The sequence below is a fragment of the Dreissena polymorpha genome, chromosome 1 (genome assembly GCF_020536995.1).
Source record: "Dreissena polymorpha isolate Duluth1 chromosome 1, UMN_Dpol_1.0, whole genome shotgun sequence".
NCBI classification, from domain to species: Eukaryota; Metazoa; Mollusca; class Bivalvia; order Myida; family Dreissenidae; genus Dreissena; species Dreissena polymorpha.
Genome location: NC_068355.1, coordinates 210,894,726 through 210,913,013, shown reverse-complemented (window position 1 = coordinate 210,913,013; position 18,288 = coordinate 210,894,726). Strand labels below are relative to the sequence as shown.

The 18,288-nt window shown below is 34.7% G+C and overlaps 1 long non-coding RNA gene across 1 annotated transcript; it reads right to left on the bottom strand.

Moving 5' to 3' along the window:
* LOC127864875 (uncharacterized) lies at positions 1–5,752 on the bottom strand. The gene is made up of 3 exons (XR_008042334.1): positions 5,714–5,752; positions 4,031–4,227; positions 1–1,209 (listed from the first exon to the last, which is right to left on the bottom strand). It is a non-coding gene; the product is annotated as an uncharacterized LOC127864875 (long non-coding RNA).
* Between the last annotated feature and the right edge of the window lie 12,536 nt (positions 5,753–18,288).

Here is an 18,288-nt window from a genome sequence, read left to right as displayed (position 1 = left end):
TCCATCAACGGTGTGGAGAATGTTCGAAGACCTTAACACTCAACTTAATTGATAAATACAATGTATACAGGTTAAGAGCAGCGTTATGTGTGTTGTTTGTTATAGTAAATAGAAAAACAATATTCCATTTCCCCTTTTAACAATTGTGTAATAAGTAAATAAACCAAATAAAACTGTTCATGGCTTTGTTTTCATTAAGACTGTTTTCGTGAATTCATAAGTGTTTCTTTTAACAAGATCATTCCAGTTCATGAGTATAATTATAGTGGTATACTCCCTTATTTAATGTCACTGTGGATCAACAATGTCCTCTACATTTTCTTCATTTTCATCCGCAGGCATAGGTATACCACGCTTCATACAATTTATGGTATGCATTACTTTTTCTTTGAGCAAAGCTTTATGTGGCAACAGTTCTTTAAATGCACTTGTTTTAATGGAAAAATAGCCATCCAAAGTCCGTCCACTTACTTGACAAAATGGCTTCAAATTTCTCAGATGTTTCAACATGCAGCTCAAATCCTCATTTTCACTTCTACTCTTGTGTGAAGACTTCACTTCCTTGTAACTGATTTGTAAATCAATATGTGAGACAATATCATTAACAACTGGATAAGCTTTTAAAATGGTTTCAATTGAGTGTTCGTTTTTGTTAGAACCAAGACCTTTAATTAGTTCTTTCATCTCCTTCACTTGATTTTCCTTTTGCATATATGCAGCCTTGTTTTTTGCTTTTGCTTCTTTTGGATTAACACATGCTGCTGCTCGGACCTGAATTGCAAGTTTTGGTGGCAACATAACTTCGGTTTTTAATATATAATCTAAACACTCGACCATGTACTTGGATAGTGGGGAGTGATTATAGAAGAAGGGATCATCATCTTGAGGCAGTTGTTAATCCTGAAGACATCTCCTTCTTTCACAGCATCTTTCAAGTTCAAAATGATGAAGTAGTGCTGCAGAAGGTTCATAACATAATTCTTTAAGTCATCTGGCTTCACAAGTTTTACATTAATTAACAAGTTCATTAATTAACAAGTTTCCAACTGGAATTTGTATGGTCTCCTTTTCTTCTAACACTTTTGTTGGTATTTCGATTCTTGTTTGTCCAGTTTGCTGCTGAAATATAAGTGAAACTTTTCCATTTTCTACAGGGAGGCTGACTCTCTGTCCTTCAACTATTAGCTCAATTCTTTCTGGGCTTTCACACTGAAGTAAAAAAGGACACATACATAAATAAACAAGCAAATTCGTTGAATTGATATCCCCCCGCCAATATACTGCTGGACACAAAAGTGTTATATTTGACACTCAAAAAAGCATTTTTTCAAGATAAAAAGGGCCAAAACTCCATTATTAACAGATGGTTTAAAATGCCATTTGGCGTGCATCATCATCTTATCCTTATATATACTCATAAAAAAAATAAGAATACTTATTTATTGCATTTAAGAGTGACTGCTTGTGTTCACTTTGTTTTCTAACACAACTGCAGTCATGACATCCCCAAGCATTTGCCAACTTTTCCCCATCAATTATTAGATAAAAGGAATAAAATCTTTTTTTGTCAATGTTGCACCTGTAAAAAATGTTGATGCACTAGGGGTAAAACATTGGGAATGTTAACAGTAAACAATGATTCAAGCCCTTCATAAGCAATGGTATCATGGCCATCAAATGCATGTTTTTTGAACGAATATGGAAGTCATTTTTTTCCCCAATGAAACTGTTTTTTTCCAGCATAATTTAATTACTTTAATGGTAAAAAGTACATTCTGTTATACTTACTGTTCTGTTGCAGGGGTCATAATACCAATTAATATTTTATTAAAGAGCCTGCATCTTTATATATGTGAGAAATGTACCAGCTACAGAACAGATAATCTTTTTGCAGAGTTATTATAACCAAATTAAATCATGTTGATTTTTTTTTCAAAATAAACTTGTACAGACAATGTGAATATCAATTTTTTTTGCTGTTTAATACTCCATTCAGTTATCTAGCACTATCTACATCTTTGACACTTGGACAAATTTGAAACACATTAACATAAGTGATTAATTAGTAAATGTTCTTACATAATAATTATGTTGTTTTTCATTTTATAGAATTTGTATCCATCTAACTATTCCAAATCATTTATTTGATTGATTTACATATGTACTTGGCATGTGATGTGTTCCAAACTTATCCAGCTAACAAAAATTGAAATTTTCAACAAGAACTTGTAAATGTCAACAACTTTTATTAAAATTCAAACGGAATGTACATACTTGAATGTGAATATGCATGATCATGAAACAATTGCTTCCTAGGTTGAGCACCCGCAGTGTCATCCCAGCATCCTTGATTTAAAACATCTATAATAGTTACTTACATTGATATTTTCATTTTAATTCATAAGCTTTAAGGATTATTTTTCTAAAATAATTTTAATACATTATCATTTATGTTAATTTAAAGGTTCCACATGACAGTGATTTCCCCAAGAATTTTTCCAAGCACATTTATTTTTCACGCACTCATCATTTTTCCAGGTCGACAAAATTGTAGTTACAATTTAAGATATATATGTCAAATGAGACGTATGGTAAAAGCTTCTTAATTTAAGATTAAAAAAATTAAGGCCAAATTGAAGATTTTAGAGATTTAATGAATTTTTTTTTGAAAATAAATTTTAGGTGAATAGCAAAAAAAAACTAATGAAAGAATGGTGTCTTATTAATGAAAAAGTGCATCCTTTCATGGAAACAAAGTGTTAATTGTAAGGACTTAAAGGAGGATGTCTATTATAAATATAGTTCAATATAAAAATAAAATAAGTAAACCTGACAGTCGACATATTCCCTACTTATTTGATATTGGCATGCTACCTGAACCAAACCATTTAAAATAGCTGGTCTCAAAGGCTTAAGCTCCCTTTGGACACATACAAATGCTACCTTAATGCGGCTCATTATACCACAACAAATATTAATTAATGCTTTCAAAGTACTTGATAATTTTTTCCCCCAAAACATGCCCAGGGTTTCTAGTCCCCCTCCATGTTCTTTTTTATTTTGGATAACAACATTATCATGGAGTATTATTTGCTCATAGGCAGGGGTATCATTGGATTGCATCCAACTCATTGTGGCTTGATTTTGGACATACTCACAGTGAATAAATATTATATCTAGGGCAGATCCTGAGGGGGCTGAAGTGGCATATGCCCCCATAATTCCTCGACAAACTATGTCGGATTAGTTAAACTAATATTTGAATATTTAATCGGGTACAAAAAAAAGTGTGCAGGATTCACATTGAAAAAATCCTGGATCCGTCCCTGTAACTTCACTCATTTCATGTGCACAAACAATGCATTTGTTTTGTTATGCAACTGACATTTTCTATCACTGCAATTTATCAGTACAACAACCTCCTAGAGAAAGCATCAAACTTTAAGATTTATTTTGGATAAAATGTTAATATCAATGGATAATTTTGCGATAAACATGATTAACAATGGCAATATTAAAAAAAAAAGAGAGAATAAAGCAGCACAAGTAATTAACCAGTATCCAGTGTGTAACATAAAGCAAACACAAGTCAGCATTTTGCAAAATATCCGAAATCGCAACGTAAACGTAAACGTCGGACCGAACGTATGGTCATTACTCAAATCATGATTTATCTATCGAATTTGATAAAACATTAAAACAAATACAGATAACATATATATTTGTGTATTCTTGATTTATTTAAACCATTACCCGAACTCGATCTTTTATTTTGTAAAATTTGTTCACATTTGATAATCCACAGGCCGCCGCCATATCTGAAGTTTACCTGACCTTCTTTTCCGCAGTAAAAGAGGCAGGGGACCAGATAAGATTCAGATAAGGCCCAAAATATGACAAAATGTAGAATAAGGGTGATGGGTAAAAATTTTGCTTAAAAGGCCTGAGAAAATCCGTGACACCTAAAAATATGATTATCAGTAAATTAAAGATCCAAATTAAGACATCTAAATCGCTTAAACATACATACCTAATTTCAGCTTTTCTATACTGGACACCAAATTTTCAAAAACCGGTATTCTCTTTGGTGTCGTCTACGTGGCCGACTTTAACTTTTCTGTGCTGCAGATAAGGTTTTCAGCTATTGACATCCGTCTACGTTTTGGAGTTCCCTTAAGTGGAGTAACTGCTCTCTTTTTAACATTTTCCAGCTTTTTTTCCACAGATCTGAATGGACAAGACAAAAAATCAAGTATATATGTTATACCAATGCTGTTGTATCATAAGAATGGCACTCTAAAATCAATAAAACATGGGTATCATGTTAGTTTACAGCGTTCAATGATCTCTTTGCATACAAGCCAGGGAAAACCACAAAGTAATTGTTGGATTTCTGTTATTTGTAAACTGGATGATATTCGAATGTACTAACCAGGGGTTCATGACGTATATAATAACCAATGATCAGTTGACAAGGGTAAAAAGCGTACTTAATATATGTAAAAGCCAAAGAATACTCCTGTCATAAATAAATACAAGCTATCAGTATTTAGTGCATCAACGTAGCATGTTCTCAAATGACATGCCGAATTGTAAATGTAAACACAAATTGTGGTTCAACATCTAGCTGCAATAAAACATACAAGATCTTTACATTTTAAAGTATTTAATCTAAAATCACTTTATTGGTGGACCCCCTGCATATTATCAACCGACTGGCCCCATATTAAAATTAAATTCAATCAACTGTTATTGATTTATAGCAATGGTGCTTGGGGAGGTTGGGTGAGGGGAGGTAGTTAATATAAATTGCCACCATAGAGTCTTTTGATGATTTTTGCTTTGGTAGACTCTCTGCTTTATTCTGAACGTGAATTATTTCAGCTAGGGGGGGGGTGGGAGGGCACAGATATTATCAAAAGGAGCTGGCAAGACTGCTCGAATAACCAGTCATTTCTGTTGCCGGTCAGCTTTCTACATCTTGACATGGTACGTCACTGCAAATGACCTGGATAACTACATGATCAGCATTATATTACGTCTAAAGAATGTACAAGTAATGGACAGATTTTTTTAAATCATGTGTATACCGTTTAAATGCACGAAAGTTTGATATTTTCGACCAACAGTTGGCGCATATACGCTGATATTAAATAATGACTTAAATAAATAAACATCTCTGTGGCTATTTACACAAAGATCACATTTTGACGTCATCATTGTATTGGTTTTGTTGTTGTAACATTCTTAGAATGGTATCACGTGGGCGGACTACTTTCAACCCGTATTTCTCCCGAGTCCGATTATGATAATCTGCGAGGGGTACCGAATGTGTATAACTGTCAATAAAGATGCTGACGTATGGACTGTGACCTTATATTTTTTATTTATTTATGGAATTATTCCTAATGTGTTTCAAGAACAGTGAAGTGTGAAAGGAGTTGTAATATAAGAAGTGTTTATAGAAAGTCAGTTGCTAAAAAATGCAACTATTAATTTGCGTGGGTGTCTTCTGCGAGATAAATCCAATTTCGTTAATTTATCGTAGCCTCTAAACCTATAAGTTCGTGCACCTTAAATTTCAATGGCATACCTTTCATGAAAAATCATTAGACAATAACTAAGCTTGATATATACTTTATGATTTATCTTTTGTTTAACAAATAACGAGTGAAATAAGTTGGTTGACGGTAATAATAATGGAATTACGTACCTTTAAACATTCATGTATATGGTAGTCTGCGTCACACAGAATTACCCTATAAGATCGTGCACCGATTTTGATGACGTCACAGCAAGGCCCTGGGATGTGTTTATAATAGTCGATATATGTTTTTGTGAATATGTGTTTATTTGTATTAAATAGGTGTTTTAGATAAATTTCGTGAATAAACTGTATTGAAAATAATGGTTTAAACAAAACTGGTCTTCATAGCAACGAAAGATGAACTGTGATAACTGTATTCAGAGGTCTAGATTAAGTGTATTTACTAATGGAAAATAGCTTAATAAAATTCTATTCACAGTGGGGGCATAACAGGCTGTCACCCCTTCTGATGACAGTTGTTTTGTGACAAAATCTCAAATTGACGTAGGGGGAACCTTTATCGCGATAGGCCGGTCTTAACGTATGGTCTCGTGTCATCATTTGGGGGTAAAATTTTCCGCATATACAGCATACTTTAATCGTATTGTAATGCAAAGTACATAGAGCAAAATACAAATTCGAGACGGGCCTCCAAGGGAAACTACTCTTACAACATTTTACGATCAAAACATTGACAAACATAGCCGCCTGGTGAAGGAAATGTGCAGATTTTAAACATTGTTTAGGCTATTTCTTTGGAACGAGGTCAAGAACTCTTATTTTACTCTGCTAAAATAATTAAATAATTTATAAAATGATATATCTAAGTTTGTGAGTCCAGGGGTTTTGCTGACGATCCCATTTGTCGCAACTGGCGACAATTTATTCAAAATGGCGAATTTCATAACTGACACTATAATTGCAGTCTGTGCTTATCTTGATAGCAAAAAATCTGGACTTGTACATAACTGGAGCATATAAAATCATCAGTATAAACACGTCCCCAGGGTCATTTATTTGTATCAGATTTCTAACTGCCCCTCTATTCCACATGAGAGTGACATCCTGTGAAAAATTGTCTGTAACGTAACCGCATCTGTTTCACGCTTGGTTGGACACAAACACACTCAGTTGAAATCAAAATCAGCAGTTTAACATTCTGAATTCTTTGGGAATCAGTTTGTGACAACACAGTGATTTTTATTCATAATAACTATAAAAAATAAGCATATTTTTGAGTGCGGTCTCATTTTGTTTCATAACATGGTAAATCTACAGCCTGGATAAAGTTAAAACTTATCGTCGTGTAAGTACCTATTATCGAACAGCACCTATTATCGGACGTTTTGTTTTAGTTCTGTATGCACATGCGCAAAAGTGCGCATGACGTCACATTGATAAACAAATGGTCGCACATGAAGTCCATGACCTACTTGCCTACTTAGCTTGAAACAAATGCGCCGAAAACAGATTAAAGGAATGCATTTATTGTAATTAACACCGTTTTGTGTGTTTTTGCTATTACTTTTTAAATGCATTTATCAAAACGTGCATTTACACACCAAAAAGCATTTCCGTTTGCAATTTTGATTGCAGCAGACGCAGATTTTTTCGGCGAGTCCGGGTCACGTGATAGTCATTTGACTTTGTATATACTGGAGTAGTATTTATGAAGTGTCGGGTAATAGGTCATGTTTACATCGGCCGCCATTTTGTTTTGTCTGCTAGAGGTGACAATAATCAGGGAAACATTGTCATGAATTCTTGAAGGTAGTTTGCTGGAAAACTTTGCAGATAAATCATTCAATGATTGAACTGTTAGTCATTTGTTTAAACAAAATGTTTTTGTCATTTTAAGTGTTTTAATTTTAAGGTAAGTGAACGTAATTTCTTAGGTGTTCGATAACTGGTTCGTCCACCATAATATTTTTTGGATTTGATTTCTGCACTTTTAAACATTGTCTGTCCTCAATCATGATGAAATTAATCATGAATAAGGGCGAACAGTTGATATTTCAATAAATACAAATCTTGTTTGGAAGGAGGATAACGTGTTCTTCAAGTCAAGTGTTATTTTCATATTGTCATATATTTTCGCGACCTAATGAAACCAGCAACAATGGTGACATTGGTTAATGATTTGAAATAAAAGTGTTTTACAATAGATATCTCCTATATTTAGCAGTCATAATGTAACACTTGAATCTCAAGAATGGAGTTTATGCTACTTCATGGACCATGGTGAAAATAAAGTTTATTTGAGAGCTGAAACAAATGATAAAAATTAGAATCCTTTCTTTGGTTCTGTGGTTTTATGTTTGAATACATAAATCTGAATTACTTATGCAGCCCACAGTTACAGTTATGTTAACATTATTTGATTTTTTTTGGTGTTGTTTATCATATGGACTTTTTAAGACCCCGAAGAGTGGCATATAGTTTTTTAACAGTCTGTTTGTCCGTCCTTCTGTCTGTCCGTCAGTCAGTCTGTCCGTTCTCACGAATGATACATTGTGCAATTTTTTTATGCCCATATCTACATTGTGTGTCTTAATTTCATTGTGCGACTAGTCGCACAATTCATTTGCCCAAAGTTCGTCAAAATGTGTCTTGTGCAACTTTAAACCTATCTGGAGAAGTCGCACAACGTTTTTGTCCAAAGTGTGTCCAAAGGATGTCCATGTAAAACTGTCTATGCGATGGACGAGACCGTAACTTTTATTTGTGCAAGTGTCCGTGAAAGTTTGAGCGTCTATATTTGAGGCAATCAGAAGCCTGTTTATAAAAAAAACCGAGCCAATGAACACCAGGCTTTCTAATCGACGCATGCGCGTGTACCAGCGTTCTCCCGCGTGATGGACATGTGGCTTTTGTGTGTAGTGGGACTGTTTTAAACGTCGCAGAAACCAACATTACGGATAACGGATTTATATTTTATAGAACATATGTGAGGTAAGTACCGTATTTTTTTTCTATAACTTTAATCTGTTTAGATGTTTTTTTCTGTTTGTGAATAACTTATGGCACCAAGTTTAAGCCATGAAAACAGGAATAAATAAGGTACTTTTTGAAATCTGTTTAATTGGCCACACAGTTATCGGAAAATGCAATATTTAAATTTTGTCCAATTGTTTTTACATCAAATATGCCATAAGAACAACTCATTTTAAAAGAGTAAACGCACATTGCTTTCAATAGTTGTTAATAATTTCGCTGTTTTTTCACGCGCACCTGCTCGTCGTTAGCAACGTGAAAAGACGCCGCCGTTTTGTTTGTAAACAACTTTGCTGCAGCAAAATATCTTATATGGAAAGAAAGTAAAGCGGTGTTTTGGGGTGGCAGCCACCATAATAATATTTTAATTAGATAAGGCAAACTGTAAATGCCGAACTGGTCAAACCCGTGTGTCAAAGTGGCCTTAAATTACGATGCCGAAGTAACCAGGTGCCGAAGAAACTAGCTACCTGTCAATTGTAACCATTACCAGTGTATCTTAAAATGCGGCTTTTCCAGGGAAACCATGTGTTGGCTGACTACATGTTTAAGTTTTACGTCTTACGAGCAAATAAATGTGTATTGCTCTAGCAAAAACTTTTATCATTACACTGTTTTCAGTGAAACATATAGGATATTCTTATTTTCTTTTAAAGATGCATTGACGATTTTAAAGTTTGCTAAAAATTTGAAGTTGGATATCTTTTATTTGAACAACATTATTTGAACATAAAGCTAAATCAATTTCCCCTTTTTCTTCAAAACAATGTTAAATTCCCCTACATTAGGGCCCGGTCGAATTGAAATGTAATTAGGGCCGTGTAATGATATCTAGGTTCAGTTTAAATCTGGGTAAAGTTTGTCACCAGATTAACTATTAAAAAATTATGAGTTTATAAAACAAGAGGAACAGAACTGTTTAGTTTTCTATGACAGTGTTCATTTTGTTTTTATGTGAGTACCTGGTGCATTGCTACTATATAATTTGCAGTTGAAAGTTTTTACTTAAATAAATATACATGTAAATATAAATTTTCCATTCAACACAAACACATAAGATACTTGCATGTACATTTTGTTTGTAAATAATTCTGAGGTAAATGCAGGGCTTTTTTCAGCCAATTTTACAGCCTTGATGGTAGGCCAATGAAAATACTAGAAGAGAAAATATTATAGTTATTGTGTTTATAAAATGTTTAACTTTTATTAGAATATTCAATGCTGGTCTTTCAAACTACTGATATTGAGCTGATGTTTAGCTCGGCTGTTTTTAGCTCCACTGGCCAAAGGCCAGCGGGGCTTATGTCATGGTCCTGTGTCCGTCATGTGTGCGTCCGTGCGTGCGTGCGTTAACTTTTTCTTTAAACATCTTCTTCTCCTAAACTACTTGTCCAATTCTGATGAAATTTCTCAGGAATGTTCCTGTGGTGAACCTCTTTCAAATTTGTTTAAAATTATGCCCATGGGGTCATATGCCCTTGACCCTGCCCCGGGGGGAGTAAAAAAATTGAAAATTTGCTTATATAAGGCCTTTTTTGTGCAAACTTTATAAATCTTCATGTCCATAACAATTGGGCCTAGGGCTACCAAATTTGGTATGCAGTGACATCTTATAGTCCTCTACCAAGTTTGTTCAAATTATGTCCCTGGGGTCAAATTTGACCCTGCCCCGGGGGGTCAAAAAATTGAAAATTTGCTTATATAAAGCCTATTTTGTGCAAACTTTAAAAATCTTCTTGTCCATAACCGTATGGCGTAGGGCAACCAAATTTGGTATGTAGTAACATCTTATAGTCCTCTACCAAGTTTGTTCAAATTATGCCCCTGGTGTCAAATTTAACCCTGCCCCGGGAGGTTAAAAAAATGAAAATTTGCTTATATAAGGCCTAGTTTGTGCAAACTTTAAAACTCTTCTTGTCCATAACCATTGGGCCTAGGGCTACCAAATTTGCTATGTAGTGACATCTGATAGTCCTCTACCAAGTTTGTTCAAACTATGCCCCTGGGGTCAAATTTGACCCTCCCCGGGGGGTTAAACAATTGAAAATTTGCTGATATAAGGCCTATTTTGTGCAAACTTTAAAAATCTTCTTGTCCATAACCATTGATCCTAGGGCTACAAAATTTGCTATGTAGTGACATCTTATAGTCCTCTACAAAGTTTGTTCAAATTATGCCCCTGGGGTCAAATTTGACCCTGCCCCGGGGGTCAAAAAATTGAAAATTTGCTTATATAAGGCCTTTTTTGTGCAAACTTTAACAATCTTCTTGTCCGTAACCATTCGGCCTAGGGCTACCAAATTTGCTATGTAGTGACATCTTATAGTTCTCTACCAAGTTTGTTCAAATTATGCCCCTGGGGTTAAATTTTACCCTGCCCCGGGGGGTCAAAATATTGAAAATTTGCTTATATAAGGCCTATTTGTGCAAACTTTAAAAATCTTTCTGTTAATAACCGTATGGCGTAGGGCTACCAAATTTGGTATGTAGTGACGTCTTATTGTCCTCTACCAAGTTTGTTCAAATTATGCCCCTGGGGTCAAATTTGACCCTGCCCTGGGAGGTTAAAAAATAGAAAATTTGCTTATATAAGGCCTATTTTGTGCAAACTTTATAAATCTTCTTGTCCATAACCATTGGGCCTAGGGCTACCAAATTTGCCATGTAGTGACATCTTATAGTCCTCTACCAAGTTTGTTCAAGTAATGCCCCTGGGGTCAAATTTGACTCTGCCCCGGGGGGTTAAAAAAATGAAAATTTGCTTATATAAGGCCTATTTTGTGCAAACTTTAAAAATCTTCTTGTCCATAACCATTGGGCCTAGGGCTACAAAATTTGGAATGTAGTGACATCTAATAGTCCTCTACCAAGTTTGCACAAATTATGCCCCTGGGATCAAATTTGACCCTGCCCGGGGGGGTCAAAACATCGAAAATTTGCTTATATAAGGCTTATTTTGTGCAAACTTTAAAAATCTTCTTGTCCATAACCGTATGGCATAGGGCTACCAAATTTGGTATGTAATGACATCTTATAGTCCTCTACCAAGTTTGTTCAAATTAAGCCCCTGGGATCAAATTTGACCGTTCCCCAGGGGTCAAAAAATTGAACATATGCTTATATTGGGCCCATTTTGTGCAAACTATACAAATATGCTTGTCCATAACCATTGGGCCTATTTCTACCAAATTCGGTATGTAGTGACATCTAATAGTTCTCTACTTAGTTTGTTCAAATTATGCCCCTGGGAACAAATTTGACCTTGCCCCGGGGGTCAAAAAATGAACATATGCTTAAATAAGGCCTATTTTGTGCAAACTTTAAAAATCTTCTTGTTCTTAATTAAAGAGCCTAGGGCTACTAAATTTGGTATGCAGTGATGTCTAATAGTCCTCTTCCAAATTTGTTCAAATTATTCTCATGGGCTCAAATGTGACCCGGCCCCGGGGGTCACAAAACTGAACATATGACGTTTACCAGTGGAGATTACTGCGGCCGTGTGGCTGTGACCAACAACAACATCAACATCTTGTAAACATGAAATGAAACCCTGTCATTTAGTGCCATTTTAGGTCAGATGGTGACTGCTTAGAAAGGCATTGAAGTAAGAACATGTGTAATGAATGTTTTTCTTATAAACTGAAAAAAGTCGGGTTTTATTTAAATATGTTGAAAGTGACCATATATCCGTATGAAAAATTTTTGGATGACATGTTAATTTCATGTCTTTTTTGTAGTGTTTAAACCAGTTTAATAATATATTATTGATTTTTAAAACACATCTTCCATGAACATAATTATTTCAAGAAAAGTCAATATATGATACTGCACGATAAACTCCAACTTTGTATCCAAGAGAAGGTGTTGAAATTAATGAAGTGCAATGTTCTTAACTATCGTATATGCTGCTTTTTAATAACTAATGATTTATTGTTCCATTTGTGAATCTTGACTCATGAATTGTGGATATGATTGTCAATTGCTCAACAATCCATATATATTTCTGACCATTTTATAATTTTCTTAATATAAGTTATGAATTGATCTTAGAAGTCAAATGAATTACTTAATTAAATACATTTATAAATATAAAGAAAAAATTCTTTAGATTATCATAATATTCTCAGGCCTGTTGGTCTTAGGGATGTGTGGGTTGATGAGCAATTTCTCCTTTTATCACAATTATTTCTACCCTACCTGATCATTTCCTTCATATTCCATTTTAATTTAATTGACGTCTGCAACCTCTTTCAAATTTGAAAAGTCCAAAATGTGTCGTTTGGTAAAGGGTTAAGGCATTTTGATTCCTATGGGTCTTGTGAATCTGTCTTAAATCAAATGCGTAGATTTGATCTTCAGCATCTAAAAATATGTGAAATAGAAAGAACGACAATATCTTTTGGAGAGATAAATGTACCTACGTCATTAGGAAAGGACATGTGAAACAATTCCTGGGCTTTTTAGTCTGTTTAGTTAACATGGTAGTAACTTTTTCCATATACAAAAATGCTCACCCTTCCAACTTTAAGCGCCCAGTGGGACGAGGGATAGAAAGAGAAAGTCACATGCTTGAGTACATTTCAACCCATGCGCATTGCACGTTTTTTCGCAAAGAAAAAACAGTGGAGCAATACAGGGCCATTATGGCCCTCTTGTTTGAGAAATACCGAGGTATTGTCATATCCAGCTCTTCGTCCGCCGTCTGCCGTCCGCGTCGTGCTAAAACCTTGACATTTGTCTCTAAAGTCAAAGTGCTTCCACCTACAACTTTGAAACTCCATATGTAGGTGCACCTTGAGGAGTTTTGAACGCAACATCCTTTTTTGGGGCCACTTGGTCAGAGGTCAAGGTCACTGTGACCTCTAAAAAACTATTCTGACAATCTTTTATTCAAAACTGCACCCGCAGCCGAGCGTTGGCACCCGTTATGCGGTGCTCTTGTTTAAATTCCAGTAGTGTGGGTAGTTTTACATTCTCTTGAACAACGCCCTGAAATACTTTTATTGTGGGAATGTTTATTCGTTATGTATTTGGTTTGTTTGTTTTGTGCGTTTGGGTAGAGCCACCAACCTTCTGCAGTTATCTGGATTCCCGGGGGGGGGGTATCTTCCCAAATTTTAGGGCAGGAGTGTCCCGCTGAGACTTCCGAAATGTGACCCAACTCTGATAAAGTAGACCCATTTTGATACAATATTTTTGAATAAGCAGACCCATTTGTATACGAAACCGTTGAGAAAGTGGACCCATTTCAATACAAGAATTTTGATAAACTGGACCCATTTCAGTACTAGAATTTGAAAAAGTGGTCACATTTCATACTAGAATTTTAATCTCTATCATAGCAATACAGTATACTTATTGAATTATGCAAAGATTTATGTTGTTTTGATATATTATAAAGAGCGTTCTAAAGTATGACCGGAAATTAAATGTTTTCTTAATTTGCTTTCAAAGCCTGTGATAACGATTTCATGATTCCACACATAATCAAAATTGTCTACAAAAAATATATTATTGTCCATGATGTCACCATGGCAGAGTATAATTCCGTGTACACATGTAGCATAAAGTCGGTTATTTTGACAGTCGTCAAATTCCGACACAATTTACATAAATCATTTTCAGTAACTGCACTTTTCCCGGCACTTTTAGATTATGTAACGATTTGGTCACTTAATTATGACGTATGTTAATATATGACGTCACAGTATCATCTTGTTCGATCAAGCAACAGATAAAAACAGTCAAGTTTCTGCATCTTTCTCGCTACTGATTGATACTGATACTTTCAAATCTATATGCATTTATATGCATTTATATACAAGCAAATTTCTGATTTCAATACCCATATCTATACTTAGATGCTCAAAACCATACCCATATCTATAATTTTAGTCGAAAAACACACCCAAATTAATCGGCACACCCCTATATACCGTATATAGGAAGTTAACCCCCCGGGTTTGGAGTGCACCTAATTACGTTCAGCATTATTCATTATTCAAAGATTGAAGGGAGGTATATAGGAGTTGGCTTAGGATTGTCCGTGTTAAGTTTTTCAAAATATAAAATGGCGTCTGATCTAATTTTACACTTATACTTGATTTCAACAATAACTCACTTGATGATCAGTACAGTCACACACGTTATGGACATGACAGTTACTTAGATTATTGAGATTAAAGTCACACAATTTATGGACATGACAGTCACTTAGGGTATGGACGTTAAAGTCACACACGTTATGGACATGACAGTTGAATACAATTAAAGTCACACAATTTATAGACATGACCGTCACACAACTTACGGACATTTCAGTTAATATTAAACTCACAAAATTTATGGACATGACAGTCACTTAGGTTATGGACGTTAAAGTCACACAAGTTATAGACACAACAGTAACTTAGTTTCATAAAATTAAAGTCACACAATTTATGGACATGACAGTCACTTAGGTTATGGACAATTAACTAACACAACTTACGGACATTACAGTGACACAACTTACGGTCATTACAGTTACTTAAATTATTAACATTAATGTCACACAATTTATGGACATGACAGTCCCTTAGGTTATGGACAATAAAGTCAAACAACTTACGGACATTACAGTGACACAACTTACGGTCATTACAGTTACTTAGATTATTAACATTAAAGTCACACAATTTATGGACATGACAGTCCCTTAGGTTATGGACAATTAAGTCACACAACTTACGGACATTACAGTGACACAACTTACGGTCATTACAGTTACTTAGATTATTAACATTAAAGTCACACAATTTGTGGACATGACAGTCACGTAGGTGATGTACGTTAAAAACACATTATGGACATGCCAGTTACATAGTTTAATAAAGTTAAAGTCACACAATTTATGGACATGACAGCCATTTAGATTAGGGACAATTAAGTCGAACAATTTACGGACATTACAGTCACACACGTTAGGGACATGTCAGTTACTTAGTTTATTAATATTAAGGTCACACCATTTATGGACATGACAGTCACTTATGTTATGGACGTTAAAGTCACACACGTTATGGACATGACAGTTTCATAGATTAATAAAATCAAAGTCACACAATTTATGGACATGACAGTCACGTATGTTATGGACAAATAAGTCACACAACTTATGAACATGACAGTCACACAAGTTATGGACATGACAGTTTCATAGTTTGATAAAATTGAAGTCACGCAATTTATGGACATGACAGTCACTTATGTTATGGATAAATAAGTCACACAACTTAAAGACGTGACAGTCACACAAGTTATAGACATTCCAGTTAATTAGATTATTAATATTAAATTCACACAATTTATGGACATGACAGTCACTTATGTTATGGACGTTAAAGTCACACACGTTATGGACATGACAGTTTCATAGTTTAATAAAATTAAAGTCACGTAATTAATAAACATGACAATCACTTATGTTATGGACAATTAAGTCACACAACTTATGGATATGACAGTCACACAAGTTATGGACATGACAGTTTCATAGTTTAATAAAATTAAAGTCACGTAATTAATGGACATGAGAATCACTTATGTTATGGACAAATAAGTCACACAACTTATGGACATGACAGTCACACAAGTTATGGACATCGAAGTTTCATAGTTTAATAAAATTAAAGTCACGCAATTTATGGACATGACAGTCACTTATGTTATGGACAAATAAGTCACACAACTTATGGACATGACAGTCACACAAGTTATAGACATTCCAGTTAATTAGATTATTAAGATTTAAGTCACGCAATTTATGGACATGACAGTCACTTATGTTATGGACAATTAGGTCACACAACTTACGGATATGACAGTCACACAAGTTATGGACATGACAGTTACTTAGATAATTGACATTAAAGTCTCACAATTTATGGACTTGTCAGTCACTTAGGTTATGGACAGTTAAGTCACACAACTTTCGGACATTATAGTCACACAAGTTATGGACATGACAGTTGCTAGATTGTTATTAAAGACACATTAGCAATAGGGATAAAAGATACACTAGTGATGTAGTTCATATACACAAATCATACCTATTGATGACACAAAAAGTCATATAATCAAATTCAAAAAAATATTTAATTTCAGCGGCTTTACAGAAACAACCAAAGAACTTGGAGACCTTCTTAAATGATGTAGAGTTTACACTGAAGAAGGGATTCTTAAAGGTATGAAAACATAAACGTTTTTTGATACATTAATATTTCTGTTACTTGCCTTTTAAATATGTTCAGTATTACAAACTGACTAAAATAAATTGAAAATCCATAACATTTTCTGTAAAGTAACACGTTTTTCAACTATTCATTTTACTTTGATTTCAATTAAAAATGTGTGTACAAACATATTTACAATTTTGGCTTTACATATACACATAATGTTTGTGTATGTGACTATTTTCACCTTTTCTGTGTTTTTGATTTTATAAATCATTAGTCTGCACATCATTGACCGAAACTCTGGCATTTTTTTTATTTTTTGTTAATGATTTTATCCCTTCAAATCAGGATGTAGGTCAAGATAAATCACCGTCAGCCAGTAAATAGGTGTGCTCATCAAAAGGTCAAGATACATCGCCCACAGCTGGTCAAGAGGTGTGGTCATCGGCAGGTCAAGATACATCACCCACAGATAGTCAAGATGTTTGGCCATCAGCACATCAAGATAGATCTCCTACAGCCAGTCAAGAGGTTTGCTCATCAGAACGTCAGGATACGTCACACACAGCCAGTCAGGAGGTGAACCTTAGGAAATACACTGCAACATTAAGCCAGGTAAAGATTATATCTCGTACTTTGTGGGTTTGGAACTCATTTAAATTTAACAGTGGATTATTATGCCCGGCCCCGGATCGAATGATCGGGGGTATATTGTTTTTCGCCTGTCTGTCTGTCATTCTGTTGAAAACTTTAACCTTGGTTAAACTTTTGCAATAATGAATAACTTTTGTAATATTGAAGATAACAACTTGATCAAATATATGGCTTCAAAGCGTCGTTGAAACTTTGACCTTGCTTTTACTTTTTCGAATGGCTTTCTAAGATCTCACTACTACTTTTCAGCTCACCTGATTACAAAATGCTCATTGTGAGCGTAGAGAAAACTCCTTTTCTGATAGAGCAAGAACTAGGGCTTAGATATTTGATATGAATCTTGTCTATTAGAAAATCGGTAGCTTTTGGGTCATGTTTTGGAAATTTATGCTGAACAAGGTCATCTGAGAAGACCAAAATAGCAGAATCTGCGGTATCCTATTGATTTAATTATCGCCACTGTAGTGTGTGTTGTCAGAAATAAGGACTATATATTTTGTAATAAGTTTTGAATTAGTGTTGCTTGCTTCTATTTGAATAATATTCTTTTTAACTTTTTCAGAAGCATGGACGAAGATGACCACACTATATCAGATGAGGATGAAGAGGAATTTGAAGGAAAGAGAAAAAGGAAGCCCCCCAAAAAGGTTGCAAAACGTCAGAAATTCACAGAGGTAGAAACAGAGGAAATAAAAACTGACTTAAGTGAATATCTTAAAAGTGGAATTTGTCCACGGAAACCGCAGGTTGAAGTTGCCAAACAGTAAAGTCGTAAGAAAAATGGGCACATTTGGAAAAGGTCAAGCGACAAGATAATTAAGAAAATTCGTGCAATGA